The sequence below is a fragment of the Photinus pyralis genome, unplaced genomic scaffold, assembly GCF_008802855.1.
Source record: "Photinus pyralis isolate 1611_PpyrPB1 unplaced genomic scaffold, Ppyr1.3 Ppyr1.4_LG9, whole genome shotgun sequence".
In the NCBI taxonomy this organism is placed as follows: domain Eukaryota; kingdom Metazoa; phylum Arthropoda; class Insecta; order Coleoptera; family Lampyridae; genus Photinus; species Photinus pyralis.
Window position 1 is genome coordinate 19,869,335 of NW_022170878.1, and position 27,901 is coordinate 19,897,235.

Genomic DNA, 27,901 nt, shown 5'->3' on the forward strand with positions numbered 1-27,901 from the left:
ATTAGAAATAATAAAATGGAAAAATTTGAATTTTCGAATAGCATAATTTATTTTATGTACGACTGCTTGATAATGCGGTGATTGCAGTCGCAATTAGTGTCTATAATTTGCAATATTATGGCCTAGTCCATAATGATAAAGTAAAACGGCCGCCTGTCAATGTGACAGTCGTACCTAGGTGTCATTCCAAGGTAAATTCAAGTATTTGACAAATGCTTGACGTCTGTTGTCAAAGATATATAGATTTTATCGTTTATTGAATTCCATGAAATTTTCATTTTTAAGGGTTATTGCAGTCGTACATAAAGCTTTGTATATATCGCGTCTATAAATAGACTTTATGGGGACTCGCCTTGTTTATTTGTGCCTCGGTCGCAAGCTCGCTCGGCTAAATAAACGGCTCGTCCATAAAGACCCAGTTTATGTACTTGATATATAAATCGCTATTACGATGCCTCTATTATTATAACCAAAGCAGTTCATTTCATTTTTGTTTAGAATCGGCCAACTGTGTGTTATACAAATCTGCAATAAACTAATTGATTGTAGTTTTCTTAATTTCAATTTATGGTGATGTTCAATTTCGGTATGAGACTGAGTGAATTTGGGTAGAATGTAAGGCGGCAGACCGTCACTTCTACCGAAATTGTAGACTGAAACCTTACACCTCAAATGAGTAAAAGCATTCGCTAAATACTAATTTACTACATAACCCCTATTAACACCTTCAAATATTTCTTTCCTGTGGAAATTCAGCTAATATCATTACATCAAACCACTTTTCATTGCTTTTAATTTTATGACGCTCGGCCTGAGGATGACCACAATAGGTCGAAATCAATAGCCTAAGAAAACAATAAAAAACGTGTCAAAATAACGTTAACGTTAAATAGGTAATTACAAATTTCAAATAACTTCGGTAATGACAAAACTAAAACGTAGTAATGGGGTATTATACGAACAATTTACACAGTACCAAAGTTATATAGATACCTACTTGCGATTAAGGTTTCGGAGTAACAATCGGAACGTAGGTCAACGAACTTCGTATAATTAGGTCACCAGTCCAATTCGGTTGTTTAATTTCGCTTGAAATGGCGGGAAATTCTTCAGAGTATAAGGTAGAAATATGTATGGTGTTTTTGACTTGTAATGGCGTTTAAATTTCAGTAGAATTGTCCTTCATTCGGCGTTTCTACTTAAAAATATCGTTGTTGACAGCACAATCAGATAGATAATCAGAAATCAATGAGTAAATCCAAAGTAAGAAGTAAGAAGGTAGAAGCAGCCTAAAAATGGTTATTCAAAGTAACAAGATAATGCGTAATTGATAACATACCGTAAATGGCCTTAAACTTGTAAGATAAATCCCCAAAAAATGCGTCGGCGAAGCTTGGATGTAAGATAATAATAATAATAATAATAATAATAATAATAATAATAATAATAAGTAATAATAATAATAATAAGTAACAGGGTAATTTAATAAATTCCATGGACGAGAATGAAACTTATAAGTATCTTGGTTTTCAGCAAAACACACACATTAAACATACGAGTATAAAACAAACACTTATTACACAATACCTACAAAGAGTACGCAGTATACTTAAAACAAAATTACACGGTGGAAATACAATCAAGGCTATTAACACTTATGCCACACCAGTGCTTACATACTCTTTTGGGATTATACGTTGGACAAATACAGATTTAGAACAAATACAGAGAAACACACGTACACTATTAACAAAACACCATATACATCACCCTCACTCCTCTACTATACGACTTTACCTTCCTCGTTCGGAAGGAGGGAGAGGACTTACAGACATAAAACTATTGCACCAAACACAAATACACAATTTACGACAATACTTTTATAACAAATCAGATACTTCAGTTTTACACAAAACAGTAACATATGCAGATAAATCTTACACACCACTTAATCTACACGAAACTAATATACTCCCACCCACATCCAAACTTACATCACAAATAACATACAAATATGGAACCAAAAGCCTTTACATGGACGATTTCCACAAGAGGTTAGCCAGGGTTGTGTTGATTCTATAGCAACGCACAGTTGGTTGTCTGAATGTGATATCTTCCCGGAGACTGAGGGTTTCATGTTAGCAATACAAGACCAGGTCATTAACACACGTAACTATAAAAAACACATACATAAAGACAAAACAGTGACAAATGATTCTTGCCGACTCTGTTCACAAACATCAGAAACAATCCAACATATAATATCGGCATGCACACGACTCGCACAAACTGAATACAAACATCGACATGATCAGGTAGCTAAAATCATACATCAAAAATTAGCACTTAAACACAATCTCATAACAGATACGACACCATACTACAAATACACGCCACAGATCATACTTGAAAACAACACACACAAATTATATTGGGACAGGACACTACTCACAGACAAAACTATCCACAATAATAGACCAGATATTACACTTATAGATAAAACACAAAAATCCATTTGTATTATAGACATTGCCATACCCAACACTAACAACTTAACTAAAACACATGCAAAAAAACACCGCAAATACACCGATATAGCTATCGAGCTTAAGACGCAATGGAGAATGAAATCTACTGTTATAGTTCCCATTATTCTTAGTGCTACTGGAGTTATACCAAAGACAATACACCACAATTTACAACAATTAGGTTTAGACAAAAACACATACAAACATTTACAAAAAGCAGTCATTATCAACACATGCCATATTGTTCGTAAATTTCTAAACATAACACAAGATACTACATACACAAATGATCCACAACGTATACATGTAAACAACAGTACTCGCTCACAACACGGTACACAACATACTGTAATATCTCAACCTCTAACCCAAACAAACACACAAATACAACTTACCGAGCAAACAAGTACAACAAATGATACAACATATACTACAATCAGAGATTCACCTCTGAAGCAAACCAAATTATCACGACCCATTAGTATTCAACCCAAACGCAAAAGCCTAAACAGCACTTTAGACTCACAACATGACACAAAACATACTGTAATATCTCCACCCTTAACTCAACCAACCACACAAACACAACTTCCTGAACAAACAAACGCAATAAATACAAGTAACGCAACATGCACTACAAAGACGCCCTCACCCAATAAAGTTACACGGCCTAGCACAGCTAAAAAACACAATACTCTTTCTTCTCAGAAACACACCACGTTATCACAACCCACTCGTACTCAACCCAAACGCAACAACCTTAACAGCACTACAGGCTCACAAAGTACTGTAACGTCTCCACCAATAACCCAAGCAACCACACAAATACAACCTCAAGAACAAAGAAACACAAGAAATACAAGTAACGCAACATGCACTACAAAGACAGGTCCACCCAATAAAGTTACACGCCCTAGCACAGTTAAAAAACATAAAACTCATTCTTCACAGAAACACACCACGTTATCACAACCCACTCGTACTCAACCCAAACGCAACAACCTTAACAGCACTACAGGCTCACAAAATACTGTAACGTCTCCACGAATAACCCAAGCAACCACACAAATACAACCTCAAGAACAAAGAAACACAATAAATACAAGTAACGCAACATGCACTACAAAAACAGGTCCACCCAATAAAATTACACGTCTTAGCACAGTTAAAAAACACAATACTCCTCTTTCTCAGAAACAACCCACTCGTATTCAACCGAAACGCAACAACCTTAAAAGCACTACAGGCTCACAAAATACTGTAATGTCTCCACCAATAACCCAAGCAACAACACAGATACAGCCTCAAGAACAAAGAAACACCATAAATACAAGTAACGCAACATGCACTACAAAGACAGGTCCACCCAATAAAGTTACACGCCCTAGCACAGTTAAAAAACATAAAACTCATTCTTCACAGAAACACACCACGTTATCACAACCCACTCGTACTCAACCCAAACGCAAAAACCTAAACAGCACTACTAGCTCACAAAATACAGTAATACCTCCACCAATAAACCCAAGCAATAACACAAATACAACCTCAAGAACAAAGAAACACCATAAATACAAGTAAGGCAACATGTACCACAAAGACAGGTCCACCCAATAAAGTTACACGCCCTAGCACAGTTAAAAAACACAAAACTCCATCCTCACCGAAGAACACCACGTTATCACAACCCACTCGTATTCCACCCAAACGCAAAGCCAAAGAAACACTTACACAATAAACTCCATTTAATAAAATTACAGGAATTATTATAATGATTTTTGTTTTGTTTTGTTTTCCTCTTCCCTGATAGCGTTGGCTTATTGTGCCCATGTGTGATTTTCACCAGACACAGACACTGATCGTTACTTGATTTTAATCCGTGCGATTAGTTAACCAGGCTAGACCTGAGTTCTCACAAGAAACACCGACCATAATAATAATAATAATAATAATAATAATAATAGTGTCTTTATTAGATAACGAGTAACATCAGTTGTTGAAACCTAAAGATGAATTTAAATAAACGGAACACAAATTCTACCCGTTAGCTAATGAGGCGAAGTTCAGATGCTTTGGCACGAAGATACCGAACATCTGCTCTTCCACTTAACCCCTTTCGATTCGATTACTAAAAGATAACGCTAGCGGAAAATAATCATAAATGGATGGAAAGATAAATGAAAATCGTTTTGCATTATGCTAAATAACCATAAAGTAACAAGTACGCAGAGTATGGAAATTAAATGTAGATGTTGAATGAATATGTGTACAAAGCGAGATCGAAAATGAGATGAGATGACATCGAATTTGTATAAATAGAATGACATTAACATTTAAGAATGATTAAAGACTCATGTTCTGTCTGTCTAATGTGATTTTGAAAATTTTCCTTTTAAATGAACTCATCCCCATCATTTTAATATTAGTCGGTAGAAGATTATAAATTTTCGCAACATTGTAAGCATATGAACGTTCGAAAAATTTGGTTCGATGGAGAGGTGGAGTAATCAACTTGTAATATCTACTGTTAGAGCTAAATTTGATTTTCTCGTATAGGTACTTAGGCGTGCGGTTGCTAATGACACTATGATATAAAGAGGCAGAGTGAAGGTATCTCCTGTTCGTCATATTCAACCAACTGATCTCTTTTAACTTGTGAGATATGCTTTCATATTTTTTTACCCCAAAAATTAACCGAAGGCAGGAATTTTGCATTTTCTGTATCCTAGCAACATCACCGCTATCAAGACAAGGACCATAAACAGAGTCGCAATAGTTGAAATTTGATAAGACTAGTGACTCGCACAGGAGCACCTTTATAATAAGAGAGAAACTTCACTAATCTTAATACAACGCCAGTATATCCCATAAAATGGTAGACAAAAAATGTCAAGTAACTTAACTGCGTGTAACTGCTTACAAAGTAAGAATCGAATACGAGTTTCCGAAAAGGACTGCGCGCGCCGCCAAGAGTGGGAGAAAACGCACGACAAGAAATGCACTACAGGAAGATTATAAAAGAAAGCTATTACAATTAACGAAATAATCACCTAGATAGCATAAGGATTGCTATATAAAGACAAGAATTCGCATAATGTTATTTTATCGGGATTCCACATCTTAATTTAAATGAAAACCAGAGCAACAATTAAACGGTTTAAAATATCGTCACAACTTCAAGATGTTTTTCAAAAGTTGGAGTAACAATGAAAGTATCCTCTAGGCAAGCGAGACAAAAGGGTTCTTATCAACGATACGATCCAATTAATCTCTGGAAGGTTTAAGGAGAATTGTGTAAACATAATGGCATATAAGTGAACTGAAACAAACCGCGTCCAAAGTGTGAAAGCTGAAATAGGTCAAGAATCAGGGGATAGAGGTATTCGCCCGTAAGTGGAATGAATATCGATACCTTGTCAAAAATTTAGCATCTCTCAAACGATCTAAAATGGTACTAATGTATGGTAAAGGATATGCATCTTTCTGGGTAATAGCATCAAGTTAGTACAGCCTAAACGTGAAGAATGATTATATTAATAATAATAATAAATTATATATTTAGAGACAAGGTCTTGAAGTAACTCTTGTTCAGATGAAGATAAGGTAGAATCGGACTTCACATGATCTACAGTGGATAGGTAAATGTTGAAACAGAAAGGTAAAAAACGTTACAACCTTTCTTCCGAATGTAGAAAATATGCCAGTAAAACTGCCTCCGTGACGTCCCTTATGCTTTTCAATAGGCACGACCCATTCAGAAAACATATCAGGTTTTAACTTGCTCATTGAACGCTTTTGGATAAAATCTTGTAATTGACTCGCGTGTTATTTGTTCATTATCCATTTCCGAATTAAATTTCTGAGGCATTTGGCGCGTGGATAAAAAACCTTATGACATCATTGATAACTATATCATTTTTCCATGACTCAAGAACACGCAACGCTTACATAAGAAGCAGTTGGGGCTTAGAACTGTGCTACTTCAAGTACTTCAACTTCATGCTGTAATGCATAAATGTATTAACTTTAATGATAAATATTCTTCGGAAAACAACAGCTATATCACAAAAGGCTATCATAATGTGATGGATTCGTCATTTTCATAAAAAATGTAATTTAATCATTACACGATGAACTCTATTTTCCATTTCTAAATACCAAACTTTATATTTATATTTAAAGTAAATCACGATAAAATTTCACACGCCTATATATTACTTATACCTCATAAATACTAAACTTCGAATAGAAATTCTGAGTTCGAAATTAATCTGTGGCATGGTTTAGCTTTGGTAACAAGCGCAAGCCTAATTCATACGATTTCCCGTTTTATTAATTTGATTTATCTAAGGTAAAAATGACTTCGTAAATAAACTTTCAAACGTTTGTTTTAATCAACGAATTCCTAACAAGTGGAAAAACTGCTTCCGCCTCTCTTAATTACGCTAGCCAGACAAATATTCATTAAACCGACCTTCATTTTGTAGAATAATGTGTTTAGAGGTGTCGCAAAAATATCCTGCTGCGTTTTTGATGGACAACAATTTTTCCAGTCCATATTTGCTCGGAAACATTGCATTTTAATACATTTTTCCGGAAAATAAAATGGTCTCATCCCATAAGTAAATTGCCGCAGGCCATAAATATTGAATAACAGTTAGGCACGGTGGAATCGGTCCAATAAATTCCCCATTCTCATCTTTTATACAATTGACCGTTTTCAAAAATATTGGCAGGGAAACATTTTTATATTTTACACTAACTATCCTTCACCTTCAAACATTCTAAATTCCACATCTTGTGACTATTTTAAACACTGCACTCGGCAATCAAGTTTGGCAGGAAGCACATATACGAGACAGTTTCTCAGTTTAATGACAAAGATACATGTTTAATGTTGTATCTTTTAGTACTCCTACACTTGACATATTAAGTGAGAACAATTTCATTAGAAACCACCTAGACCCAAATACCTCGTTATGCCATTCACGTGTGTTTACTACTACGAAACTTGGCAACTATACAGTCGTCGAGCAACGATAGGTTTCACCTTGCAGTTATTAATATTTTGAGATAGAATGCGTTGTCTGTAGGTATTATTATTTGTTATGTGTGATTTTGGCGATGATCTTTGTACAGCGTTGAAAATGTCTGTATTTCAATTTGTTAACTGACGTTACCCAATTAGGCACATTGCTTATTTTGATTTGTTCAATTCACTTTTTCAACGTTTTGGCATGTGTAAAACTAAAATTCATCATAAAGTTCGATAGAGTTGGGAGTTTTTAGTTTTTTGGGATTTGTGAGAATAACTGCGCAACACTTTACTGCCGTGAGTCGAAAGCAGGGATTGTACTTTGTTTGAAATTCAACAAATCATTTTACGTCTTATCGTATTAGAAAATCCTAATAAGAGACATTAAAGTGCATTTTATTACGGATTGAAACTGTCTCTTATTTCGTTATTGTTGGTCATAATGAATATTATGGTTTGTTTGTAATTCTAAAATACAAGGAACCATCAGGAAAACAATTGCGTTGGCATCGTCAACTTTCAAAGAAGAAAAATTTACCGTCGGACAAAAGGATTTTGATTTCCGTTGCCTAAATGTAGCAGTCAAAGTGCCTGCTGCTGTAAGAAAAAAATGAATCTACTCATTTCTATGTCAACACTGTCAATTGGAAGCAGAAAGGCTGTAGCTTAAAAGGTACCAATTTTGTAGTTTTGGTAAAGATTAAAGGTTAGAGCTTTCAGAATTAATCATTGTAAATTTAAACATGACTTATGTTACCAATTTGATTAAGAAATTTTGCATTTGGATGATTCTCAAAGTATTTAGCATAGAACCTATTAAAGTTTTTTGCATGAATTTTTGCCCTTCTTAAACCCATAAAGAATTGGAGTTATTTTAATAAGAATTTAGTTGATATTGTAACGTAAACTTAATTACGTGGTTTATTTATTTATTAATTCTGAATTATTGAAATGATAAGATTTATAACAATTAAGGTATTATTTATCACTTACATGTACACAATTTATAATAGCGCGAACTATTTATTACTTCGGCCTTGAAATTGGAACTGACTGAAACGTAATTCGATTTGCTTATATAGAAACGACAATTGTTCTAGAATGTGCTAGAACAAATCCGTCATTTTTCCCGGAAAGATTGCGTCACATCCGCCTTCGTTCTTTATCGCTTCCATGTCTATCGGGATTTCTGGAATATTCTCTACAATATTTCAAATGTAATGTGTATATAATCAATTGTATTTAGCTACGAAATCGATATCAAATTTTAATGAGTTTCAAACAAGATGTTAGATAATAAAACCTGTGAAAGGTACTTAATGTGAATTCTAATCGTTTCACAATTTGATTTTTTTCATTAATATATTGCAAACGTTGTGGTAATTTTTGTGTTGAATTTGCAAACAAACTTATACAAAATCAAGCATTGAAGTCAAATTTCAGGGAACATGAAAAAAGGTAAAATCTTCAATTAATAATAGTAAAGTTTCATATAGAAATAGAAGTAGCCGTCGCGTCAGTCAAATAAAAATGTTCAGGGAATTTGTGATTTTACACAGAATTTCAAAATTTTGTTTATCAATAAAAAAAGAAGTTCAACTCCTTTCCATGCACTGTTTCCAAGATGCATAAGCTGTAATTTGGAGTGAGTGCAAAAAGATGCTGTTACACCTGTTACAGTGGCAACCGAAATAAGGAGAGACGTACTTAATTCCGTAAATCTAAAAGAGACGGGTTTAAGACTTCTTATTAAAAGAAATTTGTAAAATCAAAGAGGGAAAATTAAACTTTAGCTGGATCGCAAATCGGGATTCAAATTAACGACACACAATTGATTTAACAAGAAATTACAAGAATTAATTTTTTGACACATCATGATAAGAAAATCAAATACAAAAATCTGTAAGGAAAAATTAAAGTTAACAACATATTTTTGAACACACACAACCCGTTTACAAAACGAACAAATAAAAAAACGCACAATAAAGAGAGCTGAAGAAAAATAAGTACTCACAGATAGTCAAATTAATATCCAAATTATCTGGTCCGGACAATGCAAGGGACAATGGGAATATGATTGTCGACAAACCAAACACTTTACACACAACCTGGTGATCGGGTGTTACAATTTTTAATTAACAACACTATCAAAAACTGGACACTGGCCATACATAGAGAGGTTGATCCGCTGGTTTGAACTGCGACAGATAAATATGTCAGTTTCAATTTGATGCGTCACTGACGGACAATTTTGTCCTGATTAAATAAAGCGCGCGTTTACCTCCTAACTTACAACCTAATCTGTATGTGATGGCTAGCTAATGACTTTGTCCTCTCAATTATGGAAACACATGCGTAAAAAAAACTTCAACTTCTTTAATAGGCGAAATCTTGCTCGTAATAATGTAGCGCAACAGTGGCATACGCTTTTTTAATCGACCCGCAAACAGCAATAGAGCAAGGGTGCCTTAGGCTAAAAACAGCATCGTTTATTTCCCAATATCTTTTAAAGGTCAAGCCACCTCCGCTCATGCGTTCGATGTCGGTGTTCCGGCGATTCCGAAATACTGCTTTGTTATCCGTATTGATAAACACTTGCCTTCATTATTAGCACGTGGCGTTGTTAGTAAACAGAGCCACTTAATTTGTTCAATATCGTTTTTACAAAACCTTACGTCGATACGTTAAATATTCACTTACTTATGCGTTCTAAGATTTATAATACTCACTAAGTACAACAAATACAATTAATTGACTTAAACAATTTCTAAATTTACAATAAACAAACTAACATTAAAGTGACAATTTCGCAAATTGTCCAATGTTGTATTCAAAGAAATTCTCCCAGGTCGTATCAATTTTACATACAGGATGTTACGACTGCTATTTCCAATGCGTAAACCGGAAATTACGTTACCAACATGTACATTTTTCACTACAGGGTGGCTTGCTCTCATCTTCGGCAGTATTTCAACCTAGAGAAACGACCTCTTCCCCATAGTTTACACTACAACAAGAAAACAATTAACTAACTAGTTGACGGAAGAAAAAAGAAAGCAACTAGCTCACGCAATGTATGTCTTAGCACTTTTGATTTGCAAAAGATGATTCGAACGATCCAGTCAAATACGTTGGTTTTGTATAAATCAAAGCAACTTATTCTGCAATTATTCTTCAAGTTCACTATTTTTGTTTCTGCACCGAACTAGGGATTTTGTTTTCACCAACGAGGAGCGATAGATATTTGCAGTTGTCTTTATAAGTATTCTACTTCAGTCATAGATGCCACCAAATTAGTGGTCTTTAATTAGCTGACGCATTTGGGTCTCATCAAAAATGCCTGACTAGATTTTCGGTACTTAATCTAGGAAATTTTGGATAAATAAGCTGGAAACACTGACAGTTTTTTTCCAGATCTTTAACAAACAGTCGTAATTTTATGTGCAAGGGAGGAATGATTTTTCCCGGAGAATCAAAGGTTAATTTATCATTTACCGACAACCAAATCATCCCCCACCCAATTTGATTGTATCCAGTGGATTGATCTGGCTTGACTGCAAAAAATTACCACTTTCAAGGAGACACAGACCACCCATTTATGTACGACATATCTCACTTTCTGTGAAATGATATCTTCATAAACTACGTTTCAGGCAACGATCTGCACCCTCGGGATTAAAGCACACACTTTAGGTCCTTGGTATATAATACACTAGTTCGTATGGAAGGCGATGCATTTTGAGCTTTTGTCTCTTACTCCATAAAAGCTTCATTAATCATTATGCTTTCATTCCTGAATTAACTATTGTCGCCCCCTATCAATTTGAGGCACCCTAATTAAATAATAACTAATTAGCTAGAACGTTAGTTTTTATAAATTGAATCCTTTGTAAAATAAAACTAATTTTTGCCTGTTTCAGATGTACTGCAGTAGAATGGAGGTGTTGATAGGTAAGTCCGTCAAAGTACATCTTACGTCATAAGGGCTTCATTATAAGTTATAAAGTTACAAGTTTATTTCATAAGTTGGATATTCTTTAGCAATATGTAGTTGCAACTTTTTTAATGATTCCTTAATTGGATCTTAGATATGAATTTTGGTTACCTGGAAGCGTTGTTCCTAATTTCGTTGGGGGATTTATTGACGTGAATGGATGACAATTAAGTCAAAGTTTTGTTGAACATAAAGTACGAAAATATTTTAGCTGAAACGTCTTCATTTAATAACTACGATGGTTGTACAAATTTTCAAAAATGGATTCGCGCATTAGTTTTCAAAATAATAACGAACTCATCTTGTCGTTGGAAACCCCGGGTTTTCCTGGGAGGTTAACGGGCTAACGTTGTAATTTGTAAACAACGGGAGGGTTGATATATAAAAACTTAAATCTGGAATGCAAAAACCATAATTAGTCTGTAATTAGGGTTTCAGTTTGGCGCGAATAGGGAGTGAAGTATAGACATTCATTTTAATTAACAATGATTAACGAATGGCGTGTCCATAAATCACTGATTGCAAGAATATTACTTTTCGCTGAATTTTAAAATAGACGCTAGCAATGTATCGCCAGCTGTAATAGTTCTATCGATGTCTGTTACATTTTTGCATCCATTTCATTTTCAAAGAGGAGATGTAGAAATTTGAACAAGACTTACACTATGGTATTACGTAAAAATGGATTACGAGTATATGTATGGGCATAATACACATGGCAAAAATTGAGTAGTTTGTGTGTATTTCAATTATGTAGGCTGGTAGGCATTTAGGTTCGGAAATTTACTTACCCTTTAACTTTTTACGTTAAAATTCCCTAAAGATTAAAAAAACAATTTATTCTATGCCTAAAGTAATGGAATACAATCCTACGTGATTTATTACACAAGTTTTTTACGGACTAACCTAAACTGAAAAAGAATTAAGATATAAAACTGTTTAAAAGTTAAACCAGAGTCATTGTTGCTGCAGTAAGTAAGCTTTCTTATTCTTAGACTTTGTTGTATACATCCAACGCAAAATGATACAAAAGATCTATTTTTATATTTCATTCCTCTAAAATCGTATTTTGAATAGTAGGAAACAATCTTATTGAGGTACTTTAAAATACGGAATTCTTTTCAATTAGAAATCGACATCATTTCATGAAAAGAAATCCATTAGTGTCAATCTTGCCACAACGAAAAGGGTATTGTACAAAATTACATTTTCTCACTCAAACCTTTACATTTCAGTATCGTCGTGATTGTTATACATTTTCATCGGTATTGTGTAAAAAGCAATTTACAATTTTTTCCATGAAACCGCTGGCTTAACTTAAGTTTCTATTGTTTGTCATTGTGATTCTTCCAGAAACGAAATAAATTCACTGTTGTTGTATTAATTGCTTTTCAATGTTACAAACGTCAGCGCCTACCGTTTCTGCCTTTTCATTACAATCATTCTTTCAGTTTGCTTAGTCCTTTGATATCATTCACTTTAGCAATTCAAATATACTCGAATTGATTTAGTTTATTTATAGTCGAAATAGATTCAGTGATATTCGACAAAGGTTCAAAAGCCTACATCATTGACCCTACCGTCAGATTGGAAACAAGTGATGAAGACGCAAAAATTCAAAATGAGAAAAGTGATATCTATATGAAAAATGCATTCCGTAATATAAAGAACAATCGGTTTATATTTTGGTTCTCGTGGACTGTAGGCGCAAACACGATCAAATTTTTCAATAACTTCAAATTAGATAAAGGCAAACTGGTAGAAATTGCAGAACAAGTTTTAATCGATCCTATTAGAATTCTCAACCATCACACAACATATATGTCGTTATTAATCGGTATGCTGTGTATTTATGCAACCTAATAAGTCTCGCAGGCAGCCCACTTTAGAAAAACCGATTTTCATTAGGTATAACGCAATAAAATAAGGAAGGTAAATCTAAAATGTATAATGCTAGAACGGAAAGTGCCTTTAGTACTTAATAGTATGATGGCAGAAATTTGTGCAGTGTGCAAATTGCACACTTGAAAAACAGCGCGCTGTTCTTCGACCAAGGATTCTATGACAAGGGCGTTTATCGAAATTGCACAGAATAAAATTACTATGCGAAAGACGGTTATTATGTACAGCCTCCTATACAAAACTTTATAAGATCGCTTTAAACGTCACTGAAAAGAAAATGAAATTAGGTAGAAGAACAATGTTCAGTGAAGTACAAGAGCTTGAAATTTCCTAGACAATTTTGGAATTATCTAAAGCGTTTTATGGTTTAACGCGAACTCTTTTGTCGAACAGAACGGTGTAGCTAATATTGTTTTAACGTAGAAGCAAAGAAATGTGGAAAAGATTGGCTGTACTCGTTCATGAAACTGACTTTTGACTTTTAAAAAACCAGAAATTACTTGCCTGAACGGAAAGAAATATATCCGTTTACACTTTGAAAGTTATTTTTAATATTGATGGCAAATGTTTTGATTTCACTACAAATCGTAACTAATACACACGTGCCGAAGTTTATGCGAAGTGCGCACTCAATTATTATAGGTATTTTCCTCCATCAAATGTAATTATTTTTTGCTGTGTTAAATTAAATATTAATATTGAGTGCACAGAGTGTAATACGTATCGAATCGTTGGGTAAAGATAATTTTGATACATGGAAAATTCAAATGGAAGCTTTACTGATCAATAATGATTCGTGGCAGTACGTAAATGGTGCTTGTAAATGCCCCGCTAGGTGATGACAATTTAGCCGCTATTGAAACTTGGAAGAAAAATGAGTCAAAAGCAAAATCAGATATTCAGTCCTGTGATGTATTACTAACGTTAAACTTAACGCGCAGGTTATCTGTCAAAAACGTCATTTTCTCTGGAAAATAACGTTTTTTGGCAGATATCCTGCATGTTAAGTTTGACGTTTCTGATACATCACAGGGCTGAATATATTATCGATTTCTCCGTGAGCTGAAACAAATCAAGGGATGTGACACGACCTATGAATGAAACTGCACAATATTTATCAATCTAATGCCCCGCGCGAAAGACAACATTGTTAAAGCAGTTGATGTTGCGACGGTTCATGGAAGCAGAAGATCTGCACAGTCCCCTTCGCGATTTCTTCGATGTTGTCGACAAATTGGGTAACTTGGAAGTATATATATATTAAAGGCGATTTGTCAGAAATTATATTATTATATTAGTTTTCTGATAGAGTTCATCAGAGTTCGTCGAATTCAAATATGCCAAGCCCGTCGTCCGCAAGTCACGAAAGCCGGGAGAATTACTCACAGAACAATTCGAGCCAGATACGCTGTTATCGTTGCAAACAATTGGGCCATACTGTGAAAAACTGTCATAAAAAACCACAAACTGATAAAATCGCTTTCAACACGTGTTCTCGCGATGGAAGTAAACAATGGTTCTTAGACAGTGATGTTACTTGCCACATGCGCAATATTCGAATTGCTTGAGAACAGAGTACCTAGCAAGCTTACGTTAGCGAATAATTCGAGCACCGAATTTGTCGGGAAAGGCATCGTTAATTGGATTCTATAGCGAGTGCGGAAAAATCGATTACGTTGCGCGAAGTTCTTAGCGTACCGGATTTACGCACGAATTTACTGTCAGTCGGTAAAATTATGGACAAAGAATTCGAGGTTTTATTTAAAAAGGAACGTGTAATCGAACCCTGTATTAGTCGATAAGTCAAACGCTTTCATCCGAAAATGAGGCGTCTCCACCAGTTAGACTACCTTGGAGACCTCGAATACTGCAAACTGGTGCAAAGGGAAGATCTCGAAAAATGTACAATGTTGCAAACCACTGATCTGTAGATTATGTCCCGAGCCCGATAAAAAATTTACCCTGAGATCTCATATGGGTCGTAATTGGGGCTCGATAACACAGAGCTAATCATTTACAGACAAAATAAAGCTGAAATAAAAATAGGCACTCAGGGACAAATGAATAATACCACACAAATGCGTCCAATGAAGATAAGTTAAATATAAATGCAAATTTTAATTACCTTAAAGTTTAATCATCCTTCATCCGGTGCGATTCACTTTAAATGACGCACATAGAGAACAAAAACACCAATTGAAGGTGCTTCTGAGCTTCACTTCATTACTTTTGCTTGATCTTGATCTAAACGACACTGGCTTTGTTGTAAATTTAGACGTAATGGTGGTTTTTTTTAGTGGTAGAAGACTTCACTTTAACGGGTACTTGAAGACCTTATAGAAAGGCCTTACATAAGCGATAAACGCAAGATAGACACAACTCAGACTAATTTTCCGTAAACGTAAACAACTTGAACTCAATTCGAATTATTCACCTCATAACGACATATTCACAAAATCTGAGAGCGCTCACTAATCTTGTTATACAGTAGCGGCCAAAAGTTTTATCACAATTTAATTTTTTCATTGTAACACACTAGCATTTACTACGGGTAGCAATAAAATAAGTTATTTAGAGTGCCATAAAAAACAATTCGAGTCAGTCAGCCACTATTTGTTGTAGAGATGTTTCATTTGTTTTTAAATTATTTATTAACATCTGATAATTCTATGGTAACACCATGAAAAGTTATTGCCGACAAACTATATTGCGATAAACTTTTGGCCGCTACTGCATAACAAACTTTACTGTCCACAAGAATGAGTGTCTTTTAAAAACATTCGATTTCGGCAGACAGACTGCCATACACTAACAAGGCGCTCATTAAACAAAAAGTTGCACCAAAGAACTACGTTTCATGTCCGTCTCTTCTTTTTAAAACATCCTCCCTTTCCCCCTTCAGCTTCCTATTTCATATCAAAATTACTGCGCACTAGACTGCGCGTCTTTTAATAACGAAACATCTGAATTTTTTTCTGCGCACACCTGCTTACTTAAACTAATTAGCTTTACGCCGCGGTAACGAAGCCTTATCGAACGGACCGGTGATAAACTTTTACAAAACAAAATGCAATTAAATCCAGATCTCCTTGATTTTACAAGTAATTCAATTTTACAATTACAAATCAAAATAATCGAAGCGATTATTTAAACAAAATCAACATCCTGTAAATTCTGATACAAAATAACGTTGTCGTCGAACTCAAATAACATGATCGAATTCGTGTTCAATCTAAAATTACTACATTTAACTTAAAAAAATTGAAATTCACATCATTCAGGGTGACCCATTGTTATTGTAGGTGCCGATACCAAAGAAAACGTCCACATGACGTAGTTTACACTACAGTATGTTCACCATTTGAGGTTATTTCTTTGGTTTCGAATGAGTGAATTGGTACAGATGACCGTTTGGCCTGTTTTTATGTTTCAGCAACCGAAAAATAAAAATAGTTATACCTAAACTTGGTGTAATCAACTATCAACTGTTACCCCGAGGTTAAGATCATGGGTCTGAATTTTCTGAATCGAAAATATTAGACATAATTTACGAGACCTAAAATCAAGTGAAACCAATAAGGCATTTACAGATCGTGATGGGGTCAGATAGAGGTACTGCAAGCATTATAATCTAAAGTCGAAAGAAAGAAGAGACACAAATGAAATTATGTAGCTCTCTGGGGTATATTTAAAAGCCTGTACCTTTTAATTTAAATTATCTGTACTTTGTAGTGGTATTGCTTGTGTTCTTAATAAGAACCTAACGAAGTGTTTTACTGAATTACTAAATAGAACCTTATGTATACATTTTTACTGACAGCACCAGTAGAAACAAAATAAGAGGACATTATAAACGAAAAACAGGGTAACATTAATAATAACGTGCTGAGAATGGGAACGTATAATGTTCTCGAACCCGAAATTTTATAAACATTATGTTCTACGGCAGGAAGCGTTTATTATTCAGCATCAAATAATGTAAGTTGCAGAATTAAATTTCGGTTCTGTAGAGGAAGTTTTCTCACTATAAATTTCATAACACTCCATGATAATATACCTAACTTCATTTATTCCTGTTAAAATTTATATCCCATAAAGTTCATCTGAGCATTATCGTTCTTCGCATTACACACATCTGGTGCTGTGCTATTTTGTTAAACGAGATTAACCCTAAAGTTGCTCGTACTGATATCTTGGCCCTAAAATCTTTTATGCTTAATCAGATGCTAAGAATTCGGCCCTTATGTGATTAACAGCGAATTTTGCACAACATGGAGAAACAGGAAGTTGATTATGTAAACTTCTGCAGTGTATCATTAGGGCATAATTACTTACTTTACGATTAGATCATCTGTTTTAGATGTAAGACAATTAATTTAGAAATTTAAAGGACAATTATTGTGAAACGAAAATTGAATGGATCAAATTTTTATGATTAGAGACATAATAAACAATAATCATACATCTCGTACAATATTAATAGTTTTAAGAGAAAGTGTTATAATGGCAATTGATGTTGCGCTGTGCGGAATAGGTAGAGCGAAATTCTGAAACCATCGTCTGACGGTAAGTCAAATGCACAGCGAAAGCAATAAGAGCCCTCGGCTCATACATGCGAAACAAATTAAGATGTAGGTTCAAGAAATAGTTAGCAGTTTTCAGTTTTCTGTCCGCACGACTGCTTTGGGATTTGTATATCGTAAACTGTATTCCAAAGGTGAAATTTGTGTCAGAAAAATCTCATAAATAACGGTAGTATTGCAACGATTATGTCTTTTTCTGCTTTATTTCACATTCGTGATGTATACCGAGAGGAATACTTATCACAAAATGTGGACAAATAAATAAAACAAAAACGATATTTGTTCCAACAAAAGAATACGAAACTCGGCGTATGAGAAAAGTTGTTTAATTTTGAAGGAGCTACGGAAATAGTTGTAAAAGTAATGTGTTGATTGACCAGTTTACAACAGTAGGGTAGGGGATGTATTTATAAGTTTCTCACTTTGATTGTATTTGAGTCCAGAAATTCATAATTTTCTAACAAGAAGAAACGTCGAATTTATGTAAGACGATAGCTATTTACAATATCATTCGATTAGTAATATTAACAGTATAACTGTACAATTAGAATTCTCACTAATTTTAATAGTGGGGTCACACTCCCATCGCTGAGGACTGTGATGGTGGAAAGCTCTTGTCATTGCTATAGAACTTGCACAAAATTTTCACTTCTTTGAATAAATCTTGCCACTGTCGTCTTTCCTTCAATAGACTCTTCAATGTAATTTTCGGCTACAAAAGAAATCTCAAAATTAAGATACCTCGAGACAGTATGAAATAAAATTTTGTACGATACGCGGTCGTGAAGTGATTACTAAAGCACTCGTTTACAAATTCTGGATTCGGTTCTTTCGTCGACTTGTCGGTAAACATCTACACTCGTACTTTAATAAGCCACTTCACGCGTCCCGGCTCGCTAAAGCGAAAATTAATTCTAGGTATGATACTGTACTTTAATTCAAACTTTTTGAAGAAACTATAGTGTAATATTAGTAAAAATGCTGTAAATGGTTAAAATTCGATGTTACTCCATAGTCCATATCCATTCATTCTTTGATTTTACAAACGAAACGATTTCATCCGAGAATTCTATTGAATGGGGAATCTCATATCTCAAAGTAATACATGACCCATTGAAAACCCTAAGTATAAAAGTGGAATATTTTCATATTAGGGAACATTGGTTATTCCAGTAAGTAAACAAAATTGCAACTACTAAATTTTGAGAAACCTAAAGCCTAGTTTGTTCTCGATTCAAATTGTCCACCAAAATTCACTTTCAACGAGTCAAATTTATCAGGCGATAGAAAAGATCCAATTGTATTACACAAGATGTTCCACCATCCAATTTTCCGAATTGATGGTTAGGTGGAAGAACAGCTTGAGGCTGAACCTCGCCAAATAAAAACGTTTTAATTATTATTATGGTCGTGTTCCTTGTCAGAACTCAGGTCTAGCCTGGTTAACTAATCGCACGGATTAAAATCAAGTAACGATTAGTGTTTGTATGTACTGTAATGCTCTTCTTATGTGTGTTTAATAATTAGATACTCCAGCTTTAATATTTTATCTATTAACATTCAACTTAGGAACATACATCTTAAACATTATACAACTCCACCATCTTCGTGATGAGTTGGAAGTGGCTCCGCTCTAACTCTAGTTACATGTACGTCGTTCGTCTGGTCAAGTTTTGTCGAGTCCTAAATTTTCTAATTTTATAAATAACAGTATTACATTTTTAAAAAAACACACATTAAAGAAATATAGGAATAGTATGTAATTCATACTTAACAAAATAGTTATTGATGGCCACAATAGCCAACGCTATTAAAAAAAATCCTACAAGTTTAGCAATTTCATTAAGTGGCGTTGATTATTATCTAACTGTTTGTTTGGCTTTGCGTTTGGTTTGAATACGAGTAGGTTGTGATAACGTGGTGTGTTTGGATGTGGATTGTTTCTGATGTTTGTCACAATCCTGGTTATCCTCTTGTGGAAATCGTCCATGTAAAGGCTTTTGGTTCCATGTCTGTAAGTTATTTGTGATGTATGTAAGTTTGGGTGTGGGTGGGAGTATATTAGTTTCGTGTAGGTTAAGGGGTGTGTAAGATTTGTCTGCATATGTTACTGTTTTGTGTAGGACTGAAGTATCTGATTTGTTATAAAAGTATTGTCGTAAATTGTGTATTTGTGTTTGGTGCAATAGTTTTATGTCTGTAAGTCCTCTACCTCCTTCCGAACGAGGAAGGTAAAGTCGTATAGTAGAGGAGTGAGGGTGATGTATATGGTGTTTTGTTAATAGTGTACGGGTGTTTCTCTGTATTTGTTCTAAATCTGTATTTGTCCAACGTATAATTCCAAAAGAGTATATAAGTACTGGTGTGGCATAAGTGTTAATAGCTTTGATTGTATTTCTACCTTGTAATTTTGTTTTAAGTATACTGCGTATTCTTTGTAGGTATTGTGTGATAAGTGTTTGTTTTATACTCGTATGTTTAATGTGTGTGTTTTGCTGAAAACCAAGATACTTATAAGTTTCATTCTCGTGCAGGGAATTTATAAAATTACCCTGTTCGAGCTCATAATCTAAAGATGTCTTTTTCCAGCTATGATGTGTTGTGTTTTACATTTATCGATTCCAAAGTCCACTTGTATGTCACGTGAGAATGTTTCGGTAATGTGTAGAAGGTGATTAAGTTTTATGTTTGTGGAAAGTATAATTTAAGATCGTCCATGTAAAACAGGTGTGTAATGTTGTGATGTATTTCGTGGTTATGTTTAATATTGCACCCAAAGTTAGTAGTGTTTAACAAGTATGAAAGTGGAGTAAGAGCAAGACACAACCAAAGCGGACTTAGAGAGTCGCCTGGAAAAATTCCTCTTTTAATTTGTATTGGGTCAGTAATAAGTTTTATGTCGTTTAGTGTAAGGGTTAAGGTAATTGCTGCTACTTTTCAAAAGAAGAAAATCAACCGTAATTTGCAGAAAACCTGGACTCGTCCATAAACGTGTTTTTCGAAATTTTTGCATTGTGTAAAAACAGAGGTTGATCGTTTTGGGAATTTTGGAGAGCAATTTATGCTCTGTTAGGGAAAAAAATAGGATTTGAATGAAAAATTACTTAGACATCATGGATTATTATGAAAGTTTGTGATAATATATGATTTACCAGCACCTGTTATATTCTCATTCGCCTCAGGCATCTTGGCCGTCGTTACAGTGTTTTTCGTGTAAAACAATTCATTCTTTTCTGTCATGGAAAACCTCGAAACAACTAACATCGTATAACTTCGTAGGTAATTTAAAACTTACTACTCTTCTACGGTCCGGAGCCAATAACCGCATATCAAGAATAGGACATCGGAATCTTTACGCGGCCCTCGTCACCGTCTTTTATAAAACAGTTGTTGGTGCAATGTTTAGTAAAAAAATATCTCTCTTGGGCCAATATGATAAACAAACAAATTTCATTTCGAACATTTTGAAGTCCGCTTGAACGACTTCTATTTGTAAGTTCTGGATTTGATAAATATCTGTTTTCGTGATGTATCATGTCGCTCTTTGTGCATTGTTTGACGTTTATAGAAAACAGTGCTATGTCCCTATTTTTTTACGATGTCAACAACACACAATGGACTGAAATGCTAACAAATAGCGCAGATATAGCATATTCTGTGCCGGCTGCTTTCAATTATCTCCCAGATGGGATTGCCAATTCCTGGCAAATTTCGAATGTCAATAAAATATTATTTGAAAAGTATTTGATTCACCCTACACACTTTTGTTGAATTTAATAGATATGAATTTTTTCCTTCCCAAACGTCTAAAAAGTACTCCGTCAGAAAATCCTTTGCTGAACGAGAAATTAACTGATAGATTTGTTGTCGACCATGTCGTCAATTATGAAATGACTGCATCCGTACGGTCTAAGTAAGCAGAGGCCATTTTCTAGGATAATCACTGCAATTTCACACAATATAAACTTTTGATGAATTTAAGATTACACGAATGTAAAAATTAAAGTTAAGATTAGTAACCACCTCCCAAAATCCGTTCGGGAAGAGAAAATAGGAAATTATGAGAACAAAATCAGTTTACTAAGGATCCTCAGGTCCTTTATAGTTTTGTATTGTCGTCCGTCCGCCCGTTCGTCTCTAACTCTTTTTAAAAGTGGCCGATTGTGTTGAAATTTGGTGCACGGGTACTTTGGACATTAAGGACGGACGCTATTTATTTTCAGGAAGTTATGTGAACAGGAACAAAAGTAATAGGACTTCGAGTTAATCGGGAACAGGAAAAACTACGGGCTCCATATAATAGAAATGAACATACCTATTCCATTCCCTAGGTCATGTATCGAGTTCGGACTTTCGCTAGATTATCCCCTATGACTCTTAGATGTGTAACAACAATTCGATATAACTCTTCACTGTGGAATAGGTCAAAAGTTTTAGAGCAAAATGTACCCAAAATTATTGTTTACAAATGAATTTGGAGTTGTAAAAGCTTTCAAACGCATCATCTTGATGCTGAAAGATTACATCACGAGCACATTTGGTAACCGCATGTGTACGTGTGATTCAAATCTCAATGCCCAAGACATGAATTTGATGTATTTTGTAAGATTGAAATAAACTATCGTTAAAAGTGATTGTAATACTCAGGATCCTTCGATATTTCGTTGTATCGGTTTATTTTAAATACATCTGATCTTCAAGAGAGTTCATTAAAACTCTTTTTTCACATCATTTACGTTACTGATCTATGACTGTAGTTAACGTTTGAATCCTAAAGAGAGCCAACAGCCACATCATCAAGTAGGTATAGGAGATCAGATATCTTAAATTCTTAAATAGCGGCTCTTCGGAGTTTCATAATCAATTTCTGAACACCTTTGAGCTCTACTGCAGTAATACCGATATGAATAAATTCCATCTCTCCCTCAAAATGTAAAGCTGTGAACACAGTCGCTAACATGAAAAAACATTACTTACATTAAAATATTGGATTAGATGTAGGAGCATATAGTTTTCTCAAAGCGTTTCAACATTTCAGAGAATGCTTTGTACACATTTACTGCACGTTACCACTTCAAGGGATGTACATTTCGTGTTTAAATGCTTACAACACAACGTCATGAATGTAACGAGCAACGCCCTACATGCTGAAAATTTACATTAAACCAACTAACTCCACAATTATACGATTACGGTTATCGCATTGCCTATTTCTGCTTATTCGTTTACGTGTATTTAATTACTGTTAACTGGGGTGTTGATAGACGCAGCTGCGTTGATGAATTGAACAGTTGGGAAGTGTCTGTCTATATATTATAGAGGTCAAAAAAGCCTTTTCATTTTACAATCAATGTTTCGCTGCGTGATTTTCCTGAATATTCCATCAATATTGGTAAGCAAAAAAGCTGTTGGCTCTGAGTTTAGTGTGGGGTGACTTAGACACTCTCTCTGTAATATACGATTTTTGGGTCAATGGTTGAGTTTACTGTTTCGATCATTTTTCATGCGCATTAATCTTATATATAATTACCCAAATAATAATAATTTTGACTCTAAAACGGTTTCAAGTAATACTATTCTAACATGCAGGGTGAAAATTTTGTCTGGACCACTGAATATATCTTCAAAATAACAATTTTTGTTGTGGTATCCAAAATTATAAAAAGTTTGCTACCCATTTATACGTACTTGAAATTTGTGGCCAGTGACGTACTTCTGCTGCTGTTCAAGGGGGGCTTATTTTTTTCATTGCAACTACTAGTTTTCATTAGATATTATCAAACAGTACACTTTTTGATATAGCAGCAAAAAGACTGATTACATTAGATAATCATGACAAATTCAAATTAAAGAAAATTGTTGTGTTTTTAATTTTTACTCGTTCGCATTCAAAAAAACGTTATTCTGTCGCTTGTTTTGTCAAACCAATTTATTGTATAAAAATTATTAAAAATTTGCAACAAATCTGCAAACTTGAAAAACACGCTACTGTTTATATTTTTTTAAGAATCGCGCTCTATGTGAACTGGCATTCTCATAATCTTTGTCGGACAAATCTGGTACGGTATATGCCTGAACAGATCGGCTTTCTTTTAATGAACCTGTTGTTCCTCGTGTAGTGTATAGCTTCAAAGCATATGTAGCTTAAACATATGGTCCTTCGAGCCGAATTTATTTCTCAATAATTCTTAATAATTAAGTTTCGACTAATTACGATTTCAACAATTGGGTATTGAAAAACAAACATCTGGGAAAACATTTTTCCCAAGTCGTTACATCTTTGAGCGCAGTTCTAGTCACCTATTTCAAGACCGACATTCAGTGCCGCATTTCAGCTGGACAGAGTTCCAAAAGCGAATTCAATTTCAACATTCCATTCAGATAGCAGGCAATCTGTAACGTATTGTTCATTTGCTTATTATATATGGAGTCTCACAAGAATTACGAAAGCTTCGTGTTAAACGTGGTAGTTTAAAAGCTCGTTTAACTAATTTTCAAACTTACATTCGTAAATGTAGTTCTCAGGTTCTCAGTTTCAGGTGAATCAGGTGACTGGTTACAGTTTAGTAATTCATTTGACAGCTTAACCAATAATAGGTAATAGCATTGTTTACAATGATAATAGTCATATTAGGAATGTACTAGCGTTTTCATAATTTAAAAAAAGCTTTACATGGTGAAGCTTTTGAAGTTGTAGCCAATCTTCAAATCACAAATGACAATATGATCAATAGCTTGGCAGTGATTACAGTTAATTACCAAATTCTATATTGAACCTATCAAAAAAGAATCTTTAAAAATCTCAGTCTCTTAGTGGATCATGTAAGAAGCACTTAAGGTCTTTATTAGGACAACCTACTGAACCTGGGGTACTTTACCTACTTATTTAGTATTTGCAAAACTTGATCCAGTGACTATCAGGGAGTGGCAATCTAAGAGTGTTTATATGATTCACTCAATTTAGACAAATTTCTTTCATTGTTGAAACAAAAGGCAACATGTATAAATTATGCACTCCTGTGCAGATAAAACGCATCCTTTAACCCGAAACAGCTTAGTAAATGGTTGGGTTATAAAGCGTGGTATACATTCAAAATCTACGATACATAATGCAAAAAGAATCAAGCCCTTAGAGAATTTTTGCACATTTATGCCAATTGTGGTTCCGGCAGGACGGTTATTTTGACCGAAATAATCATGTAAGGCGCAAAAAGTTTTTTAACGCCAATTTTTGTAAAACGTTTTCACAATTTTAACGTGTCGCTCGACCGTGTAACGCTGCATAATTCAATTCACTAATGTTTATAGAAACCAAATGCCAAAAAAGAAGCAAAATAATAATATGCGGGTAGTCTGGTTAACACTTTTCAAACTAATTCATTTCGATGAGACCTTCATTAGAATACCATGATTGGAACGTATGTTCTTCATGGTAATTCCTGCAATCTTTCTTCCCAAGGATTCTCATTTCACGACATTGAAGCTTCTACATTCTGGTCCTCTACATTTACTATCATCTATCAGGGATACGTTCTCGCCAATCTCAGGTCGCACCATTGCTCTGAAACATAACATGTTTTAGAGAAAAACCTTCCTTTCAAACTACAGCAATGATACACGAATGATGAAACACAATTTATTCACTTTCTAAACTCTTCTTGTCCATTTGTCCAAGTTCAGTTAAATTAAATTCCCCTCTTATAACAATAAACCGTCCACATTGGGAGTAGTCACAGAAGAAGGGGCTTTTGACAAAGCAACCTTCGAAAAATCGACTTTATGCCACCACGGCGTAGGTAACGAAAGTCGTACGAGGCGTTGGCGATGAAATACTAAGGTGCCCCGTAATGAGAGGATGCCCCTTAACTTAACTGCAAACAGCCTTCCCTGTTGCATCACTGACAGTGGCTACTGCCTGACTGATGCAATCAGCTCGAAGAGTAACCGAAGAATAGTATACAGAACGCACCTTGTCTATCAACCCGATAAAAAAAGTGCTAATTCTCTTCCCAAGAAAAGTGCAGGATCTGCATACTCCCATACTATTCCATGAACACCTCCAATTTTCAGAGTCTGTGATATATCTAGTAATCAGACTTGACAAAAAACTGAATTGGAGCAAACATATCCAACTCAATCCGAAAAAGCAAATAGGGCTTTCTGGCAAAGTCGCCGGGCAATTGGGATACTTTGGGGACCATCCCCGAAGGCTGTTTTGTATCTGTACGCTGCCCTGATAAGACCTGTACTCTGCTATGGAGCAATTATCTGGTGCCCTAGAACCAGACTCTCCACAACCTTAGCACTTATTACCCATGTGCAAAGATTTGTGTGCCTTGCTTGCACGGGCGCCCATGTGAACAACCCCCAAAGCCGTCATGGATGCCCTTCTGGATCTGCTTCCATCGCCACTGGCATTTACTCCAAAGAACTGAACTTCCATATCACTCAACTACTAGGCAAACTACGGCTTGAGTGACATTGACGGATCGAACGACTCTAGTCAGGGAGGTAGCGCAAAGGGCCCGAATTTGGGGCCGAGGTACGCGTGAACCCTGTTCACACTCCTAACATAATCCAGAATCCAGATTTCCCCCTCTTAGCTCTAATCCAAATGACTACAATCCAGTTAAACCAGGGCATCCCTTAATCGGGAGACATTGCATTGCATCATCTCGTTACCAACACATTCAAATACTGCAACAACATATTATACGGCATCGATGGTCTAAGGGATATAAAGAAGAATTACAATAATGTCAGAGATAGTTTTCTGACACTCCTCCCAATCTTCAAACAGGGCAGTTTGTCTTTATCAAAGACATGAATTCACCACCTCTATGTGTGGTCGTATCATCCAGGCCAAGGTAGTGTCGTACGTGTAACAGTAAAACCATCGCGCGGTTGCTATTAAATATATAGCTCTAGTATCCACCGAATTTTAACTTTCGAACTGTACATTTATTGTTTAACATATATTTGCGTAATGTAAAAAAATGTAAAAAAACGTCAACTTGCAAAATAATATCAAAATTGTATACAAAGAATTAAGTCTTTTATTTTACAAAACTTACAAAATATTTCGGTGCGTTCTAGTGTAAGCTCATTAAGCTCAACTTTCAAATAATGGACAAAATAAGCCTGGCCGTACATTTACTAAACGTGATGCTTACTAAAAGACTTGATAAAAAAATAACCATCCATCAGATTTGAAAATGGCCTTGGTATCAAATGAAAGTAAGTTTTTATGAAAGTAAAAAAATACGAAGGCGGGTTTAGTGGCTATTTTGACAACATACTACGATTTGATGTGATTTGATGAAGTTTTATTTTTGACTGTTGAATTCTTAAAAAACGGATCTATTTGCCTTTCGCACTCATTACATAACTATCTTTTACAGTCAATCTAAATAGCTTTTATTCATTCAAATTTTTAAATAGTGGTATTATTATAGGAACACATGGTAAAATGAAACGAGTACTTAAACTTCTACTCTAAGCTTCAAACACTAAAGCTCCATTCAATTCCGACACGGATATCTTGTCAATTGTTATAACTGGAATTGGAATAGTACCTATCCAGTTAGATTCGGCGTCAACTCCCATTTTCCAATGTAGTCACTAAACAAAAGATGTGTTCACAAGAAGATCGTCCGCACCTACCGTCAACGTTTGTCGAATTATTTAATTGGAAAGCTAGAAATAATTTTGAAAGCTCATCACGTAACTGCTGCAGTCCACAGATAAAAGCTGACAACTGCTTTCATGCAACCTTTGAAGATAATAACAATAAAACTTACGCGCTTCATGCACGAGTACATACCACCATTACGATGATAAAAGGGCGAAACCGTATTTT

The 27,901-nt window shown here is 34.8% G+C and overlaps 1 long non-coding RNA gene across 1 annotated transcript in view; it reads left to right on the forward strand.

Annotated features, from left to right (window-relative positions):
* LOC116180914 overlaps window positions 1–11,514 on the forward strand; it is a 32,588-nt gene extending 21,074 nt beyond the window's left edge. Inside the window, exon 3 of the long non-coding RNA XR_004147178.1 lies at window positions 11,484–11,514. This is a non-coding gene — a long non-coding RNA (uncharacterized LOC116180914). The remainder of the gene's footprint in view (window positions 1–11,483) is intronic.
* Window positions 11,515–27,901: the final 16,387 nt, after the last annotated feature.